A 22,055-nucleotide genomic window follows, 5' to 3' on the forward strand; every position below is an offset into this window, starting at 1 on the left:
TAGGAACACTTCTCTAATACACGTACCCATTTCAAACATCATTCTTTAACACAAAACTTTATTGAAAATTCCTACTTAAACAATCTCTTAAATTTAACAATCATTTGTTTTAAACATTTTTTTTAACACATAAATATCTTTGAATTCCGATACTTAGATAATTCTTTTGCTTGAAATTGTGCTTTGAAAACATGGTGGCTTAATACATAATTTTATTGAAAGATCATACTTTAAGTCAATTCTTTGTTTTGAAATCATTCTTTAAATCACGGTCCTTTAACACATTGCATAGAAACCGCTTTCTTAAATCAACTCTTTATTTCGTAGTCATTTCTTAAAAAATATATCTTAACATGCTTTTCATAATTCATTTAATATCCTTTAAAAGTCTAGATAGGTAGAAAATACTAAGTTAGTCAACACTCACACACATACCTACATTCCCATTAGACTCCACAACTTACCTCCATTGTTCATGTTTGTACTTAATCATTCACTAGTGTGCTCTAATTAATCCATTATCTCTATATATTCCACCAATCTGAAGATACAATATTTAGTTGAAGACTACAGATGCTACAGGCATCAAAAGCTGTAGTTATACGTACACTCTCAAGTAGTATCACCCATAACTACATCTCAAAAGTGGCACAACATCCTAGTTTATCCTAGATACGCTGTCCTTCTAATACAATGCTTCAAGTTAGCCTATGATCGGCACAATTTATCTAGCCTCAAAAGTTGTGCTAACCTATGTTTTCCCCAACTAACATCTTGCATGTACTAATCCGGGTATGCCCATGTCACCTCCTATCCCATAGGGTATGATCCCTATACTTTGATACCTACTTGTGTCTGAGTAATTGTCTTGGCTGGCTGATGGTTGTCCTCTTGATCTATCAACAAACTCGTAGCTGCACTAGACCTCTCCTCTGAAAATGGCTTGGTTGTCTGCATAGTCTTCTGCTCCAATGGGACACGTGTTACCATCGAACGTAGGATATGAATGACAGTTAAATTCTTCATAGGAACATCTCTCATTGTTGCTCCAGATCTTCTCCTTCTAGGTATTGAATATCATTTCTTCTAGTTAATTTGTTATCTTCTCCAAGGTAGGTGCAACATCTAGTTCTTGATAGTGAAGACTAAAGAACCTACAATAAATATAGGGTCTCGGGTATTTATTCTGACTGATATTGTGTAATGTTATAGAAGCTCTGGTTAGTTTATTAGATATGTTTATGTGGTCAATTCAAAGACAAAAATTATCACAGGTATTTTCGTTGCGTTAATCATTTTAAGGATGTAGTTTTATCGTCTCCTGGATAATTTGAGGAAAATTTTCCATTTCACCCTTGAATTTAGGGCGAGACGTTACAACTTGGTATAAGAGTAGTTTGCTCTGTGGAGCATAGGAATTGATCTTGTTAGTATTTTGGCCTCATTATGTGTTTGGACAAAATCACTTATGTGTAAAGATGTTGTAAACAGAGATTCCACTTGTTAGAGCATTTTCAAAAGACTCTGCACTGCGAAAAAGATAGAAGATTTCAGATTCCCTGTCAGCCGTCCGGACGACGTGATATCCCGTCCGGACACCCATCGCCCATCTGTCCACTGCTTAATCCGTCCGGACGCTAGACAGACCAGCATCATCCGTCTGGACGACGTATCTTTCCGTCTGAACCGTACACTGTATCGAGAAGCTTCTGTTCCAACTTGCATCCGTCCGGACATCTCAGCATCCCATCCGGACGACCTTCAGTGATCGACCAGCTTCAGATTCTTTCCAAGTTCAGAATAAGGGAAGATCGATACATCAGTCCGGACGATGTTTGTGTCCTGTCCGGACGCGCGTCTCCATAAGGCAAGAATCGCAATTCAAATATCACGGTCCGGACGTCAATCAGCCTTGGTCCAGATGAGCATGCAACTAATATGGAAATTGCCGATTCGACTTCAACCGTCCAGACGCCTGCCCTTCATGGTCCGAACGCACGCATAACTGATATGAAAATTGCGTGTTGAAGTTCAGCCGTCCGGACGTTCATCCCCCTTGGTCCGGACGCGCGAAGCCTTATATGGAAATTACTTGCAGCGGACGTTCGACAGTCCGGACGTCAGTGTCTCACCATCCGGACGCGGCTCTTAAACAGGAAAGATTTTCAGCGAAATTTTCAGAAAATCCTATCGCACAGTTGTCCGTCCGGACGGCTCAAGTTCACCATCCGAACGGCGTCCGTACATATCACAGCAGTCGCCCATTCTACACCTCAGCCTATAAATAGAGGCCCCTGGCATTGAGAACTGCAAGAATTCGGTATTGAATTCCACAAGAGCTCAGAGAAGTTCAAGATCCCTCTGAAGTCGTTACAAGTGTGTTGCGCTACATCTGAAGTCTATCTTAGGGGTTGGCCCTAAGGTAAAGGATTCCATTGAAGACCCCTTCAGGTAGGAGACCTGGTTGGGAAGCATTCGTGTTGGGTTACACGTCAGAGAGCAAGGTACGACCACTGCATCGGGTTAATGTGAGTGTTACTATCTTGTATCTAGCTTTGTCTTCTGAATAGTGGAATTCCTGGGTTTGGCTGCCCCGGAGTGGTTTTTCTCTTGATTGAGTTTCCACTTCGTCAACAAAAATCTGTGTGTATTTTATTTTCCGCTGTGCTTAATTTTTGTTGACACTTGTGCACACACTTTACTTTTAGAAGTCAATTTCAATTTTCAGATCTATTAGAGTCTAACTTTTATAGGATCTAAGGTATGAATATGATCTTGCACCAGAGCATAGGCTTTGATCAGTCTAAAAAGAAATAGGTTCTCATGTTTTGTGGTTTAGGTGTCAAGTGATGCAATCTTTTCCGTATGGTCTAGCATGATTGTATTATATGATTGATGTACGAGAGAATTTCTCGTGAGGATAGACTAATGATCGTCCTTTTCGAGAGATGGTGACCTCTAAGCTCGCACATGATCTACTGCACATGACGCCTAAACCTGCAACAAAAACAACATCTACACGATTGTGGTGTTAGCCACAACCGCATAGGTGGAATAATGAGTCTATGGTCTCAGCATTATAAAACTCACTAAATTTTCGTAATGAGCTGAAATTTCTTTATTTCAACCATATTTTTACAATAACTGCTACCAATGTTATAATACTTCATTTTTAAAACATATCGTAATTGATAAGGTAAACACTAGTGTTTTATAAACAAGTTAAGGGGAAAATTCCACTTATAACCCCTTATCTTTCATCACTTTTGCAATTAAGTACACAAACTTTAAAAAGTGTCAGTTTAGGGTATCTATTTTTCAATTTCAACCCTCCGTTCGAATTTTCCTTTACGTCATATCAAAATTCCCAAAATACCCCTATGTTTTCTTTTTAAAAAAAAAATTAGAAAAATTTTCAAAGATTCAGGCATGGGTATTTTTACAAATTTCATTAAATTCTGACCAACACCTAAATTGTTGCAATTATTTTTTCCTAAAAAAAAATGGGTATTTTGCGAATTTTGACAAGATTTAATGAAAAATTCTATATATATATATATATATATATATATATATACACATGTTCCAATCCCCCATGTTCCAATCCCTCACTTAGAAGCACATACATATAATCTCATCTACAACATACTATTTATACGCAGCTGTGAATATATATATATACATGATCCAATCTCCTACTTGTAAGCATATACATATAAACCCATTTACAACTTATATATATTATGTGACTCAGCTATACTCATATACAAGCATTCCGAACCTTTGAAAAATACAAGCATTCGAATACAAGCATCATGTCATATCTTATTCATTCCTTGCATTCTGTTTGAGGAACCATCTTATTTTATCTCTCATATTCTCTTGAGAATTTCTGCAGGTACTGTTTGGGGATGACAGAAAAAGCACATCAGGCTGCTGTTTTTCTATCTTGGTAAATTCTCAACCTTTCATGTGAACATGTTTGATTTTATCACACATGCTAGGAAGTGTTTGTGTATTTATTTTTATCTAGCATGTTTTTGTTGTTTTTCTATCTTCTTTTTCAACATTAAAAAAAAAAAAAAAAGTTGGGGAAAAAGATGCGGAAATTTTATATTATTTCTTTTGATAGCTTTTCAGATATTGCATGTGTTTTTGCCTGATATCTCAATTCATTATACATTAATTGAATATGCTGATATATGATTAAGAGTTTATGCCCAATATCTGCCAAGTTTTCATGTGCATCTTAATGCTAAATAGTTACTTTTCTCATGCAATGATTTTGTGCATTATCCAAGACTCCCCTAAGGTACATTTTTTTTTTCTCTCTGACTTTTTGCTTCTAAAAATTCTGATAAGAGAGATTTTTTGTGCTAAGATTGTCAAATCGACCAACTCGCTAGTTGAACCTAGAACCTAAAAATTCTGGCATTCTTTCTATGTTGCAGTACCAAGTGATAAAAAGCATTTAAAATTCAGAAAATATGGATAAATAAAAAGATCCACTGCTTTTGTGCTATAAATCTGTTCTTAAACTTTCCCCTATAAAAACAGTCAGTGACCAAATCATTGCAAAAATAAACGGTCACTAAAGGACTAAGTAAAAGACAAGTGTTGTAACTTAGGGGGAGTGTATCAGATGAGGGTGGCTAGGCCCTAGTAAAATAAGGTTTGACTTTTGACTGATTCAACATTGAATTTCTCTCTTGTTTAGAAAATTCAATTGCTTTAAATCATATCAGCAAACATCATACCTAATTAAGAAAGCTTTTACACACACACACGCATTGCATGAGTTGAGTAATTTATTTAAAATTTCTATCTGCAGGAAAATTTGTGCTAATTGAATACTTAACTCTCAATTATATCTTTGCATATTTTTGATTTGTTATTTGATTGTCTTATCAGTTATTTATACATGTGTGTTTTGAAGCTAACTTTAGGGAAAATTATTATTTATGCAAATTTTCCTTTGTTTTCAGCTTTTCAATGTGAAGTGTCCGGACAGACTTGGCTTAGAGTCCTGACGCATGCGGTCCTGTCAATTGCTATTATGGCAAATGCATTTTCCGGACGCATTGGTAACACGTCCGAATGTGATCCTTACAGGTTCTTATCTGTCTCTTTGCTTTCTTTGCCATCCGCATACCACTGCATTCTTATTGATTTATCATGTCATGTTGTATGTTTGTCTTGCGGATTTCTCCCGAGATTTTGATATTCTTTGCACATCTTTTCTCATTCTATGGTATTTGTTATGTCTTCCTTTATTCTTTTAAGTTCTTGTACTTTTTAGAAAATTGGAATATTTTATTGATTGATTTCTTGAGATATTGTGCATGAAAATCATTTTCTGTCTATATGTTGGGTGGATATTGATATATCCGTGCTATTTGGATTGCTATATTTGCTTTTGTAATTCTTGCGCATCCAAATTGCAAGCTGTCATAATACTACATTCTTTTTGAAACTAATATGAACTAATATTTCTTTGTGGTTTTATTTTTGGATAGATTTCTGTTAAATTTTTTCAGGAATATGTTGTCTAGCAGGTCTTAGCACAATATATGATAGATAGATCCTTTGGAAAACTAACTGTTGTTGAAGTTATATGTTTAAATTTCCAAAGGTCTCTAGATTTAGATGAGCTTGTTCCTCCAGTTCATGCAGAGCCTTCCGTAGTATCATTTCTCCAAATCTGCACCAATTAGAGGTTCAGTGGTGAATCTTCTCTTTTATCTTGCAGATCAGTTGCCTAGAGGATTTCAATTTGCGAATAACCAATTTCAGGCTTTGTAAAATTAAGCGACTGAAGGTTTTCAGTCTATCGTACCCGGCTTCAAGAGCTAGAAGCTGATGTGGCACAAATCCAGATTAATGAACGGATTTTTCTCCGTCACTTGGTTTAGTGGATCAGCAAGGTTTGTTGCTTTGAGGATTTTTTTTTTCTTCCTTTATCAGCTGTTTTACAAACTTCTATTTATTTGGATTTTATACAGTTTTCATTTTTCCTATGTGTAGCAATTGGAATTGTAATTTTGGGATTTTATATACTCTGTTTACCCTTGTTCTATTGAGACATCTAGGGGGAGTATTTTATAAACTGTAATTTTTTAATAATCTGTTTACTCTTTGTCCTTTTGAGATAAAAATGGAGATTATTTTTAGTTTTAGACCGGGAATGTATTTTTAAACCGGTCAAGTGATTTTTGTCCTAGAATGGCCAAATGGGGAGTTTGTTAGTTTTTGATTAGTTGCATTCTGTTGACAAAACCACTATCATGTAATGTTGCTACTTTCTCAGTAATGTTGTATATTTCAGAGTCTTTAGATATTCAGAATTTATTTCTCTGGTATGGAAAGAGCCTTATTATGACAAGTTGTAGGATCATATGCTTCAAGAATGCTATTTCAGAAATTTCAGGAACATTATGTGCAGATTCCAACTCAGAAAAGTCGGATCCTTTGTTTCCGTCCGGACGGCCCAGTAAAACATCCGGACTCTCATGAGTCAGCAACATCCATCCGGACGACGTGTGAATTCCTTCCGGACTTCCATCAGTGTCCAGAAGTTTTGAACTGTTGAAGGTTACATCCGTTCAGACATCTCAGCAACACGTCCGGACGCTATTTAGTGTTCGACAAGTAAAAGGATTTCCTTTGCAGACACGTATATGGGAAGACAACTGCAACGTCTAGATGACAGGTTTACACCGTCCTGACACTATCCTTGATAAGGCAAGATGTGGAGAAGAATTGCAACCGTCTAGATGTAATATCCCGAATTTTAAGATATTGAATAAAATATCTTAAAATATGATTTAAGGACTAATAGTAGGAATAATATACATATGAATATTTGTGGAATAAATATTCATCAAGATAGGTATAAATATTTAAGAAATTAAATATTTATTAGAAATATATATATATATATATATATATATATATATATATATATATATATATATATATATATATATATATATATATATATATATATATATATAAGTGTATGGGACTTAAAATGGATTAGAAATTAGACTAAGTCTAAAATCGATCAATCAATATTAGAATCGATAGAGCGATTGTATAATGTCCCAAAATCGATCGTGCGATTAAGGAATCAAACCCTTAATAGAAGCCAAAAATTGATAGGTGCTAAAGCAGATGAAAATCTAACTAAGTATAATCGATCGATCGATTATTCTTCAGTGTAAAAATGCGATCGATCGACTTTCTACATAAATGCAGAATCTCGTATGAACTGCTGTCCTCAGATTTTTTATTAAGAATCATCATTTCATTTGATGATTCATCAGCCCAGCTCAACATATTCTTGACCATTGATCAACTTGTGATCAATCTAGGCCATCGAAAACATATCATCTAAGATTAGATAAAATTTGGATAGATTTGAGGATCTTGTAAGAGAATATTGATGATTATCTTAATGACTCACTAAACTTGTTCTCCAAGTTGTTTTCCAGCCTTTAGATCAGATCAAATGGATTGATCTGGACCGTCCAAAATCCTATAAATAGGATGGCAACCTTCACAACACACGTTACTTTCATTTCTCTCTCCTGAAACTCTCTCAATTTCTCTTCAAGCTTTCTTCTTCTTCTTCTTTAGTTTCTGGTTTTATTGTAGAAAAACCAGGGAGGTTCTTCTCTGTCTTGTCTCTGTTTGGAGCAAAAGCCCTATCCATCTTCTTGAAAAAGAAAAGAGAAGAAAAGATAGAAAGGAAGGAGAAAAAGAAAAGAAAGTCTCTCATATCTCTCTCACATTCAAGAGTGTGTGTGGTTGTGTTTGTTTACAAAATATCTTAGGGATATTTTTGAAGGTAAGTTTCTGAAGCCTTAGGTTGGTTTTTTAAAGGATAAGTGGATAGAAGAAAAGATTAAGAGAAAAAGAATATTGTTTTTAGTAAGTTTTACAAAATATCTCAAAAGATATTTTGAGGTATTTTGCAAAATATCCCAGGAGATATTTTGGATAAGATTCTTATCCTTTGATGTTATAAATTATGTTTTAAAATAGAGTTTTCAAAGCAGAATGTTTGAAGTATAAAACATGCCGTTGTGATGCTCGAGTAAAAAGGGAATATTTTATAAAAATGCAGTTATGATACTCAAATGCTTTCAAAATGTTATTAGGCATTTAATATATTAATGTCGTTACCTTGCTTAATTGTAGTTATAGATATAACGATTAGTTATACCAATTGTTATGTCTATAAAGGAATATTATATTTATATAATTTTAAAGTAAAAAGAATCATTGATGTGCAAATTTATTTAACTCACAAGCGTACGAATCGTATGTAGCATAGTACATACAAGTGCGAGGTCGAATCCCCAGGAAAGTGTGTGTAAAGGAAAGAAAATCAATTTCTATTTAAATAAATTTTGTTTTAACCTAGAGCCAAAGATTTGGAATTTTTGTCAAACAAAATAATAAACTCAAATGACACTGAATAAGAACAATTAATAAAAGCACTAAGTTTTCGGAATCCACCTCGCCAAATCAAAAACACATTCTTGTATTTTAATCATACACCCGATAAACAGACAAGTTTTATTCATTGTTCAAAGTTCCATAAAAATAAAAATAAAATGTGTTAAATCATTCAATGAATCCAATTCAATAACAAATCACAACGAATATTCAATTGAAATTAAATCATCCAATGTATCCGTTTGATGAATAAATCACAATGGATATCCTCTTTCAATCAAATCATTCACCGTATCCGGTGGTTGAAACACATCAAATATCCAACTTTTAATAAATGAACATTCAATCAAAAGATATAAATCAAATAATTGAATTTGGACTTGAACAATTTAGTGGCAAAAAAAAAAAAATCGGGATTATATAAATAAAATAACAAGAACGTGCTTTATCAATGACGAGGTTTCATCTTTAACTTTAGTTAAAGAATTAACTCTCATAGCCAAAGACAAAAGACTAACTAAAATAGAAAACATAAAAAGAATAAAAGGATGAGAAAAAGAAACGAAGATAAAAATAACTTTAAATAAATTTAAGGCGATGAATTCAAATAATGAAGAAAAAAAATAAGAAATGAAAATAAATATCAGTAAATAAACGAAAGTGATAAATTAAAATGACAAGAAAAAGAAAGAAGAACTGAAAATTAAATAACATAAAAAGAAAGCGATGAATTAAAATGACAAGAAAAGAAAAGAAGAATGAAAAACTGAATAACTTAAAAGCAATATAACGAAATAACAACTTACAAAAGAAAAGACAAGAGCTAAGACAAGTGCTCTCAAGAAAAAGTGATGCTCTAAGTAGTGCCTAACATAGGGTATTTATAATGGCACATCTACCCCTCTAAACCCTAATAGGAGAAAAGAATGCTAAGCTTTAGGGTGCTGCTAGGTAAAATAAATAAATAAAAAAATAAAATAAAACAAAATAAAAAAATAAAGCTCTCCCAAAACTCCAACGGCGCCTCCATCCCCTTAAAGAAAACGTGTGTTTCGGGCTAGTTATGGGAAGGATCTTGCATGTGTCTCTTTTTGTTGTTGTTCGGTGCTGCTTTGGTCTTCAGTTAAGTCCCTTGCGCCTCCACGTCTGCTGCATGATGTGTTCCAGATTTGTAAGTGCATGTCTTGATTCTTTGGAGACCCGTGTGTATGGAAAGAATTACACGCCAATGCTGCTTCGTTCCTCTTTTTGCGCCACACGTCATGTTCAGACTTGGAAGGAGTTTGGCGTTTGGTGCTGCCAACTGCTCAGTTATGGAAGGCCTTCAAAATGGCAAGTCGATCCCCAGCTTTAGAGTGGTGCTATGCGTTCGGTGCTGTGATTCTGGTCTTCAATTTGCTGCACCGCACCACCTCTTTGCTTCGTTTAAGGGAATTTGCTCATTAGTGCGTTCCAGCTTTAGAAAGAATTAAGTGCTGCCCAGTATCATGTATATTTGGTGATACGTGTGTCTTCTATTTAGTCGGCCAATTATGGAAATCATGAGCTACATAATAGAGTGCATGGGCGGTTCCATCATGGAAAGAAATCAATTTCAAGTGTATCATGTCCCACGCTCGGATGCAAGTCGGTGCTTTAAAAAAAAACTGCTTCTTTCTATTTCGTGCTGCCCAGCTCACATCTCCTTCGGTGCTGCAATTCTGTTTTGGATAGAACAAATATCGAGAGACCATGAAGAGTCGGTGCTGCTATACTTGGAGATAATCCCTGATTCGGTGCCCAGGTCATGTGCATAGGAAACGTGTCTTCTTGTCTTGGAGCTTAATAAATCACAATATAGGAAATAAAGTCTAGCCTCTAGTGCCTCCCACGTCTCACGTTGGTGATTTCTTTGCTGCCAAGTGTGGGTGCTTCGGTTCTGCTAGGCTCTTATGGAAAGGAATCTGACGCACAGCTCTCCAACATAATCTGATTTTCTGCACGTCCACGTGTCAGCTTGCTTGTACACATTCAGCCCCTCATTTACATGTTCCTCAGTTTTATTCGGTACGTGCTAGAATGCATGGTAATCGGGCCTTGGTGCATGTAATGTCATGACTGCTCTAGGAAAAATAATAATTTCACTTGCTTCTTTCTACACATGTTTGTGCTGCACTGCCACCTTCCATAATATTCTTCTCACTCAAAAGTTGCTCAACAAGTGAAAAGAGTTCAAGGCCCATTAACATCCAACAATTTCGCTTGTTCTCCCGCTTCTTTACAATTCCACATAAATATCATCATTTTTTTTATCAATGACCTGCAAAACACTAGAATAAAAAAACTAACCAAGAAATCAGAAAATAACAAAGCTAAAGATTTAACAAATTCAAATTAAGGGGTCCAAATATACAATATTTGTCACTCATCAATCATTTTAGTAATAAAGGGTATTTTGGTAATTTTATGAAAAATGGTATTTTGGTCATTTAAATAAATATTGTTATAATGTCTATATGAAATATGTGGAATTATACTTAACTGATTTTATATGTTGTTGCTATATCAAAATGATAAATAGGAAATCAAGTTAGAATTAAGAAATCAGAAACAGTTATAGGAGTAAATTGTATGTTTAGTGAATTGTACTGATTCACTATTTGCTTGTATTAAATTATATTGCAGTGAACACTTGTTCGTAAATACTTTCTGAAGGAAGAACTGTAAGTATTTATTACTTACTGAGGGTGATGCTGAATTTCCATAATGTTGTGGTTTCTGCTTTATTTAATTGTTTGAGCACGTGGATTTTGCACATTTTTTTATTTTGTTAATGAATTTAATTAAATAAAAGAGTAGGGAATTACGTCTGCCTACGAACAGGGAGTGACGTCTGCCTGTGCCAAAGAGATAATAATGATTAGAGGAGTGACGTCTCCTTAGTATTCGCTAAACGGGGGTTACGTCTCCTATCATTCGCTAAACGGGAGTTACGTCTCCTATTACACGTTAGACAGGAGTTAAATCTCCTAGTGGAGTTACGTCTCCCAGGTTCTATTAATGGAATTGCGTTTCCTTGAATCTATTTGTTAGAGTTACATCTCTATATGATTGAATGCAAGATAATCATGATTACTTAAATAAATATGACTGTGCATACAAAACTGTCATTACTTTATATTATTACATTGTATTGCAATTACTTAACTAAATCAGTAATCATATCATTATTGAAAACAGTGGACTCACTTAAGTATTTTTGTATTATTGTTTCACTCTGTATTATATATTAATATAGGTTATAAGGTGGAGGAGTATCAAGATTATCCAGACTCTTAAGTGAGCTTGATGGCAGTGTCTGAGGCTAGGTCGCCTCTCATTTTATGGACTACTGTGTTTAGTCCATTATCATAATATTCGGAGAACAATATTTATATTTTTGTTGGTATGTATCAGTGATGCTATGAATGTAATGTTTGTAAATTATTTGTGCCATACGTGACACAATTACTATTTTATAGTGTAATTATTCAATTACACTCTCTTATTTAATTTGAAGTACTTTTGTTAGAAGCTCTGATGTGTTATTGCTAAGAAAATTATATGTGCTAATTTATACTCTGATGATGTCATTGATGATGTCATAACGATACGTGAAAATCAAAATTTTCACTTACGCCTTTTTGTAAAAGGAGGGTCGTTACACCAGACATCAGTCCTTATTATGGAAATTGCGTGCAGCAGAAGTGCAACCGTTTGGACGCTAGGACGACACCGTTCGAACGCGGCCCTGATATGGTATTGCATGAAGCGCGTTGTGGAATGCAGGTTGCACAATTTTCCATCCGAACGGCCTCAACTTGCGTCCGGACACCGCATAGAGAAAACCGAATCAATGTTGATTTAGGTCATCTGAAGCCTATATATAGAGGCCTTTAAGCATGTAAAAATCATGAATTCAATATTGAATTCTTCTATACTTAGAGAAGGTGTTTAGGTAGATATTGTGAAGATCTGCTAGCTCTCTAAGGGTGGTCATTGTACTGTTGCTATGCTCATAATTGAAGTCTATCTTAGGGAGGAGCCATAAGGTAAAGGAATCCATAGAAGACCCCTTCGAGTAGCAGACTTGGTTGGGAGGCATTCACATTGGGTTATGATGAGTGTCAAATGTTGTATATTTGAACCCCTTAATTTACACTAGTTAGACCTTTGGCCTTGTTATTTTCTGAAGTTTTGGCTAGTTTAGGTGCTTTTGCATTTTTGCATGACATTAAGAGAAAAATGGCAAATTTCAAGTGAAAATACATAGAAAGCTGGGAAATCTGGAATTGCTAGGAAGTCGATTGAGCGCATTTTGCCCGACGTCAATCGATCGCATCTAAAATCGATTGATAGATTTTGTGCTAACCTGGATTCGCAGAATCCCTAGCTAACTCTATAAATACCATTCTTTTCTCATTTTTGGGTGGAGAGGTCGCTTGGAGAGCGCCTTAGGCCCCATTTTCAGAAGATTTTAGGGTTCTTGTGTGATTTTCACCTAGAACTTCCATATTTTGTAAATTCCTTTGATTTTCAATGGATTATTGTTGTTTATTTATGCTTTCCTTAGTCATGTATAACTAAACTCTCATCTAGGGTTGAGGATGAAGCCTCACCATTGAAGAGAAACTATGTTTTCATGCTTGTTTATGCTATTTGAGATTATGGGCTTTTGATTTTTAATTGTTCTACTTCTATTCGACTTTTGAGATGATTTTTGGGTATCTCTTGTGATTTAAGTGATGATTTGAGGTTGTCTCATTTAATTGATTGCTCGGGTTTTATTTATCAAAACGTTGGGTATTCATTGTGTTTCGTTCAACGGGTACATTTGATGATTTGGTGAAAAACCGGGTATCTATTGTGTGATTTGTTCTTTGAATGGGTACAATGGATGATTTGGGGAACACCGAGTATTTTTTGTGATTTGTGTAAAGAACGGATTCATTGAATGACTTAAACAATTTTTGAAGCAAAGTAGAGCATACCTAAGATTTGTATGTGAGAACTTCAAATATATGTTGATGAGCATGAGAATATCTAGTTATGATTAGGTGGTGTGGATTCCAAAACCTTGATTTTTCGAAACACAATTCCCTGTGAGATTGACCTCACACTTGCAAAATGCTATATTGCAAATGATTCATGTACTTGCGAGTTAAATAAATTTGCACAACAAGTTTTTGGCGCCATTGCTGGGGATTTGTTTTGTTTGTGAAAATTGATTTTTGTTTGAATTGATTTTATTTTTTTACTAGTGTAGGTAGATTTTTGTTTCATATAATTGCTGTTTTGTTTCTGTTTTATGATCTAACAAAAAAAAAATTGTGTTTTTTCCTGATTCTGTTTTTGTAGCTGCTTCAGATATTGAGCCCTGTAAGATCGATCGATCACACCTACATTCGATCGAAAGTCTGCAGCTAGCAACAAACCGGAAGCAGCTAAGTTAAATAAATAAAAAAAAAATCAAATTGTTTTTAGTTTGTGTTGTTAATATTTTGTTTCTATTTTACCTTATTTTATTGTTTGTTTTCCTTCTTTGATTTTTAGATTGTTTTAGTTTTCTTCTTAAAAAAGAAAAAAAAAAATTGGTACATATTTTTGGTGGGATAATTGCATGCTAACAAGTGATTGTAAAACATGAATTGTCACCTATATGGACTATGTTCATATTGCTCAAATCCTTATCATAGTTCTAGTAATTGTCCATCCTGGGGACAATTCTATAATTTTTCACATGAGCAAATGAACATCAATTTCTCCATCCCAGGGTTTGATTCTAATTCCAATGTTTACAACCCGGACTGGAGCAACCATCCTAATTTCTCATGGCAAGCTCAAGCCATGGGAAATTGTGCTCCCCAATTTCATGAACTGCACCATCCTGAATATCCGCAGTTTGAAAACCAAGTCCTTGATCCTTCATCATATAATCCTCTTCCTCAACAATCTTCATTGGAAGACACGCTGAATAAATTTATGGAGATAACTAGCCAATCCACCATTCAAGTTCTACAACCAGAGTCATCATTGGAAGATGCGCTGAAGGAATTTATAGAGAAAACTAGCCAATCCACTATTCAAGAGATTAAAGATGTCACTATGGCCAACATTTCAATGATTGAAAGGTTAGAAGGACAGTTCGAACATCTGGTTGCTAAGTTAAACAAAATGGAGGAAGAAAAGCTTCAGGGTCAGTTGATGGCTGAAGGGCACTACATGATTGATGAGGATGATTCCAACAATCCTCATTTTGAGCATGTCCAAGCCACCAGCACACTTGGGAGTGAGGTAGTTTTTGAGGAAATTGTTAATGAGACAAATCTGAAAGGTCATTTTGGAGAGAGCTATGATCAATTCGAATTCGACCTTGACTTGGTACCTGAGCAAGATGAGGCCTTATTGGATTCCATTCCTTTGATATGACCTGAAAATGGGAAAACCACTGAGATATCATTCCCCAACACATCTTCTTTAGCAGCTGAGGAGGAAGAGAAAGGAGAGCACTTGGAGTCTGTTGAGCGCCTAGAGCACACAGCGCCCCTGTCAAATCCAAATTCGTCCAATGACAAGGAAATGAGCATTGTACATCATTCCTTCATCACAATCCCTCTTGAGACACTTCATGAGCCCCAAGCTTCAATTCTTCAATGTCCCAAAGTGCCATCTCATGATACATTTGTCAAGGATCTATGCACACAATGTCACAAATCTTGGAATCATCTTCCTAAGAAGATCCTTCGAAGCAAGCAAGTAGGCTACCTAAGATGGCGACACATTCTTCCAGAGAGATATAAAATTTTAAAGAAGAAAGGGTGGAAGGGATTGGTTGGGCATCCACGTGATAGGGGAAGGCGCAAAAAATTTTATTTTCCCTTTTACTTTCTGTACATTTGATTTCTTTCATTTTTCATTTTATTTCTGACAACAATTAACCTTTTGATGTTTGTTTCTATGTGAAATGTTGCTGTTAGTTTTGTTGACTGGTGTTTAAGTTTGGGGGACTCCCTGGCCTTTTTCACACCTTGATGTTTCCTTACTTCTGGTAATGTATTTCTACACTACACATTGAGGACAATGTGTAATTCAAGTTTGGGAGTATGGAAAAACACTCTGTCTATTTGATTGTTTGTTTATTTTTATTTTTTTTCTGTTTGTTTGGTTATTTTTATTGGTCTTTTTGTTACAGAAAATTTCAAAAAAAAAAAAAAATCATTGTGCTAGGTTGTTGATTGAGTAGGATTACATTACAACTATGGTTTGCATATCATTGATTTAACATGTTGAACACTATATGTGATTAAAAATCTGAATCTTGCTTTAGTTGTTTATCACAAGCACATTAGCATTGGGTATGTGAGGTCTGAGATTTGAATTGAGGTATGTGTGTCTTGAAATTTGTAAAATGATTTGTTGATGAGACCTTGACTTAAATTAAAAAATTAAAAATTAAAAAAAAAATATGAATAATGAATAATCTTCAGTTTGAGTTCTCATTGAGTAACCAAGCTTCTTGCCTCATTAAGCATTGAGTGTTCATGTAAAAATATGAGAATTTCAAATTTTTTTAAAAAAAAAGAAAAAAAATTGCATGGCTAGTTTGACTTTGTAGCCTTTTTTACTTGAGTTATTAAGCCCTTAGGGATGTTTTTACATTTAGTGCCCTAAAGCCATCTGGTTTGGGAGTCACTAGCCCAACACTCGTTACATAGGTCACTTAGAAAGCTTAAGGGAGTCAAACATTCCACAGCATGCATAAAAATAATAATAAATTAAATTTAAAATTTAAAATTTAAAAAAAAAAATAATAACAAAACAAAACAAAAAAAGCAATAAAAACTGCACATTTTAATAATAAGCCTTAGTTGTCTTCATCTGATTTGATTCATATGAATTTTTGGGTACACATGCTTTAAGGAAAATTGAAACCTCATGATTCTCTATTATATATCACTTTACACTTTTTGGAGCATGTGTTGTCTCCATTTTCCAGCTATGAGTTAACTGATTTGTGATGTTTGATGTGATTGTGGTGTTCACCTTGTTAAACTTACTCATGATGTATGAACCATGAGTTTGTGTGGAAATCTTTGTTTATCAACAACATAGTGCATGCTTTAAAATGTTTGTGGGTATCATTTCTAGCAAACCCTCACAAGACTTCACTCGTCCACTAGGGAGTCCTAAGGTTTTAAAAGGCTTGTTGCATACGCAAAATACAATCGTTTCTCCCACGAAAGAGGACTTATGTTTCCTACTTTGGCTTTTGTTTTTCATTTTGTTTTGTTAACGGACTAGCAAAATGTAAGTTTGAGGGTATTTGATGAGTGCCAAATGTTGTATATTTGAACCCCTTAATTTACACTAGTTAGACCTTTGGCTTTGTTATTTTCTGATGTTTTGGCTAGTTTTGGTATTTTTACATTTTTTCCAGGACATTAAGAGAAAAATGGCAAATTTCAGGTAAAAATAAATAGAAAACTGGGAAATTCGGAATTGCTCGGAAGTTGATCGAGCGCATTTTGCTTGACGTCGATCGATCACATCTCAAGTCGATGAGCGCATTTTGCCCGATGTCGATCGATCGCATCTAAAATCAATCAATCGATTTTGTGCTGACATGGATTCGCAGAAACCCTAGCTAACTCTATAAATACCATTCTTTTCTCATTTTTGGTTGGAGAGGCCGCTTGGAGAGCGCCTTAAGTGCCGTTTTCAGTAGATTTTAGGGTTCTTTGGTGATTTTCACCTAGAACTTCCATATTTTGTAAGTTCCTTTGATTTTTAATGGATTATTGTTGTTTATTTATGCTTTCCTTAGTCATGTATAGCTAAACTCTCATCTAGGGTTGAGGATGAAGCATCGTCATTGAAGAGAAACTATGTTTTCATGCTTGTTTTTGCTTTTTGAGTTTATGGGCTTTGTTAGTTTGTGATTGGCCTCATTTTGTTTGGACAAAATCACTTGAATTTAAAGATGTTGTTTTACAATGGATTCCGCTATTCAGAAGTATTTCAGAAGATTCTGCAGTCAGAAAAGTTGGTTCCCTGTCAACCGTCCGGACGATCGTGCCATCCAGTCCGGACGCCCATCTGTCCACTGTTCCATCCGTCCGGATGACGTGCCATATCGTCCGAACGATGTGCCATACCGTCCAGACGCTCAGACAGAGCTAGCATCATTCGTCCGGACGACGTAGACTTTCGTCTGGACCCTCCACTGTATCGAGAAGCTTGTGTTCCAGCTTGAATCCGTCTGGACGTCTCAGCAACCCATCCAAACGCCTCTCAGTATTCGACCAAGCTTCAGATTCTTTCCAAGTTTATTTATGGGAAGATTGATGCAACCGTCCGGACGACGTGGATTCCTGTCCGGACATGCTTCTCCTTAAGGCAAGAATCGCAATTCAAATTCAACCGTCCGGATGCAAGTCTGCCATCGTCCGAACGCGCATGCACTTGATATGGAAATTGCGTATTCCACTTCAACCGTCCGGACGCCTGCCTATCATGGTAACACAGATATGGAAATTGCGTATTGAAGATCAACCGTCCAGACGGCCATCCCCCTTGGTCCAGACGCGCGAAAGCCTTATATGGAAATTACTTGCAGCGGACATACGACCGTCCGGACGACAGTGTCTCACCATCAGGACGCGGCTTTCAAACAGGAAAGATTTTCAGCGAAAATCACAAAATTCTGGTCGCACAATTGTCCATCCAGACGGCTCAGGTTCACCGTCCGGACGGCGTCCGTACATATTTCTGCAGTCGCCCATTTGAACCCTCAGCCTATAAATAGAGGCCCCTGGGCATTGAGAACTGCAAGAATTCGGTATTGAATTCCTTCAAAGCTTAGAGAGTTATGTGTAGTTATCGGAGCTGATTCGTTCTCTCTCAAGCCATTGCAAGTGTGTTGTTGCTGCGCTACAACTGAAGTCTATCTTAGGGGACGGCCCTAAGATAAAGGATTCCATTGAAAACCCCTTTAGGTAAGAGACCTAGTTGGGAAGCGTTCGTGTTGGGTTACACGTTAGAGAGCAAGGTACAACCACTGCATCAGGGGTATGTGAGTGTTACTACTTTGTATCTAGCTTTGTCTTCTGAATAGTGGATATCCTGGGTTTGGCTGCCCCGGAGTGGTTTTTCTCATCTTGAGTTTCCACTTCGCCAACAAAATATTTGTCTCCTTTAAATTCTGCATTTAATATTTTGTTGCACACTGTTCACACACACTTGTTAAAATTAGAAGTCCATTATTTTTCAGGCTTTGCTTTTGATTTCTAATTGTTCTACTTCTATTCGATTTTTGAGATGATTTTTGGGTATCTCTTGTGATTTCCGGATACAAGTGATGATTTGAGGCTGTCTCAATTAATTGATTGCTTGGGTTTTATTTGTCAAAACGTTAGATATTCATTGTGTTTCGTTCAACGGGTACATTTGATGATTTGATGAAAAATCGGGTATCTATTGTGATTTGTTCTTTGAATGGGTATAATGGATGATTTGGGGAACACAGGGTATCTTTTGTGATTTGTCTAAAGAACGGATTCATTGAATGACTTAAAAACGATTTTTGAAGCAAAGTAGAGCATACCTAAGATTTGTATGTGAGAACTTCAAATATGTGTTGATGAGCCTGAGAATATCTAGTTATGATTTGGTGGGTGTGGATTCCAAAACCTTAGAACCCTATCTTGTGATTTGTTAAGTTTATGTTTTATTTTGTTTTAAAACCCTAAATTTGGAACTAAGTTAAAATAGGATTAGTTTGAATAGAGATTGATTTTTCACAACACAATGCCCTATAGGATCGACCTCGCACTTGCAAAACGCTATATTACAAACAACTCGTGCACTTGCGAGTTAAATAAATTTACACGACAGGTTACGTGTCAGAGTGCTAGATACGATCACTGCATATGGGTATGTAAGTGTTACTGTCTATGTACTAGCTTTGTTTACTGATAGTAGATTTCCTGGGTTTGACTGTCCCAGAGTGGTTTTTCTCTTCATTAAGTTTCCACTTCGTTGACAAAATATTTGTTTCATTTAAATTCCGCAGTTACAATATTTTGTTACACATTGTGCACACACACACGGTAATTTGGAAGTCATTTATATTTTTAACATATTAAAACATCTAGCTTGTAATACCACATAAATCATTTTATGCAAACTAGCTGTGACGGTATACATATGTTCTGTTACACTCAAAATCATATACATATTGATACATCTAGCATGAAAACCATCATAAATCATAAATCATGTCATACATCATGTCATACTTTCCTTTCATCCATTTTCCTTGTTTTGTTGCTGATACTAATGGTACTTTCACCCACTTGGTTTCACTGTAGCACCCCAGATTTTAAGACATAAAATATAACGTCTTAAAATAAAATTTAAGACCTCATTATAGTAATAAAATGAATGTTTATGGAATAAATATTCATTAATATTTGATGTGAATATTTATAAGATTGAATATTCATTTGAGATATATTTATAAATCTATTTCACTAGATGGATTTAATAAACCATAAGCAATAAAATACAATAGAGAAAGAAACACCCACGAGGCCGCTTGATCCCCAACACATTATGCTCTATTGCACAGGCACTCGATCTTCAAAACCAACGATTGATCAACATGCCTCTCGATCGCCATTTACTGCCGCTTGATCGCCATAGAATTGGAGAGTACAGATTGCACCGTACAGCTGTCTCTAAATTTTGATGAATCTAGTCATTGCATGTTGTGACTCATGCAATGACTCGTCACCTTACTGCCCACATTAGACTCCCAACCCTTGATCAGATTCAACCCAAGCTTATTTAATAAAACCTTGGAGATTGAGATAATTAGTTAGAAGCTTAATGATTACTCATAGCGCAACACCCATTTGCAACATCCCCAACCGTGGATGAATTTTCATCCAAATGGATCCTAGCCCTCCGTGTGTGTATAAAAGGAACCCTCTCCTACGTTCATTTTCATTTTGCAACAAGAAAGAGGAAGAGAACTCTGATCTTGCTCTTTCTCCATTTCTCCTTCTCGGCTTGCAACAAGAGCTCTGGATATCTCTATTCCAGCAGCTCCTCCTTTCTCTTGTAACAGAACCCAAGCTTTCTCTTTTCTCTCTTATTTTCTCTGTTGTCCTTAAGGAAACGTTAAGTCGAAAGAGATTTGATCTGACCGAAGCTTACCACATTGAGATCATGGCTAAGGAAGAAGAACCACAGATGTTGCTAAGGGATCACTATATCCTATCCACATATACATCTCCATCATGTCTCCAATTGCCGCAAGCCACGGCAACCCATTATGAGATTAAGTCTAGTATTATTCACATGCTGCCATCCTTCCATGGGCTTAACAATGAGGATCCATACAAGCATCTCGATGAGTTCCTAGAGATTTGTTCTACCATCAAGCTGTAGGGCTTTTCAGAGGATGCCTTACGGATGCTTCTCTTCCCCTTCTCTCTCAAGGAGAAAGCCAAGCATTGGTTCCATTTCTTAGAAGCGAACACAGTCACTTCTTGGACTCAACTGCAACAATCATTCCTTAAGAAGTACTTTCCCATCGGAAAGACCAATCAAATACGGAGAGCTATCACTAGTTTCTCACAAGCTGAAGGAGAGTTTTTCTATGGGACATGGGAGAGGATGAAGGACCTACTTCGAAAATGCCCACACCATGATGTCCCCAAATGGCAAGTTGTTCAGTGTTTCTATGACGAGTTGACTGAACCTCATCGACAGATGGTTGATTCTTCTTATGGAGGTACATTCATGATGAACAGTGAGAATGAAGCATGGACCCTCTTCGAGAACCTTGGCGAGAACTCCATACAGCATGCCTCATCCAGTCGCCGGACGCATGCCACAAAAGCTCTAAAGGATGAAGGTATGTATGCAATGAGTAAGCCCATAGAGGTAACTATCAAGGTAGATGCATTATCAAGAAAGCTTGACCAACTGATGGCAGTCGGCTTTGCTCCTACCTTAGCACCTCCCACTCATATTCAGCATGAGGCTTGTGCATTCTGCTCTCATCCTTTGCACCATGCGAATAATTGCCCTATAGGTAACCAGTTTTCTGACACTTCTCATGAATAGGTGAATCCAGCTTTCACCAGACCGGGCCATGATCCATACTCCAATTCTTATAACCGAGGCTGGAGAAATCATCTTAATTTCTCTTAGCAAAATCAAGCTGCTGAATTCAGCACCATATTAAGAAATACAGAATCAAGAACAGTAGCAACCCACCAGAGCCTTCAATCCATCGACCAATTACATGCCCTCCCAGTAGTATCAGTCAATCCCTCCTCCTCCTCAGAATTTTGCAAGTGATGATACACTAAAGCTGCTGAATTCTCACACGCAAACCACTGCAAAGATAGAAATCCAACTCGGGCAATTAGCTAATACACTCATCAAGATAGAAGAAGGGAAACTTTTGAGCCAACCAGTGGCCAATCCCAATACATGGTAGATGGGAATAGAGCTAGTAGCTCTCATCATGAACAAGTCCAGGCCATCACTGTATTGAGGAG

General features: G+C 36.1%; 1 non-coding gene across 1 annotated transcript; it reads right to left on the reverse strand.

Annotated features, from left to right (window-relative positions):
* Positions 1–21,094: 21,094 nt before the first annotated feature.
* On the reverse strand, positions 21,095–21,200 carry LOC133858977 (small nucleolar RNA R71). The gene has a single exon (XR_009898647.1). It is a non-coding gene; the product is annotated as a small nucleolar RNA R71 (small nucleolar RNA).
* Positions 21,201–22,055: the final 855 nt, after the last annotated feature.

Source organism: Alnus glutinosa, chromosome 1, assembly GCF_958979055.1.
Source record: "Alnus glutinosa chromosome 1, dhAlnGlut1.1, whole genome shotgun sequence".
Classification (NCBI taxonomy): Eukaryota; Viridiplantae; Streptophyta; class Magnoliopsida; order Fagales; family Betulaceae; genus Alnus; species Alnus glutinosa.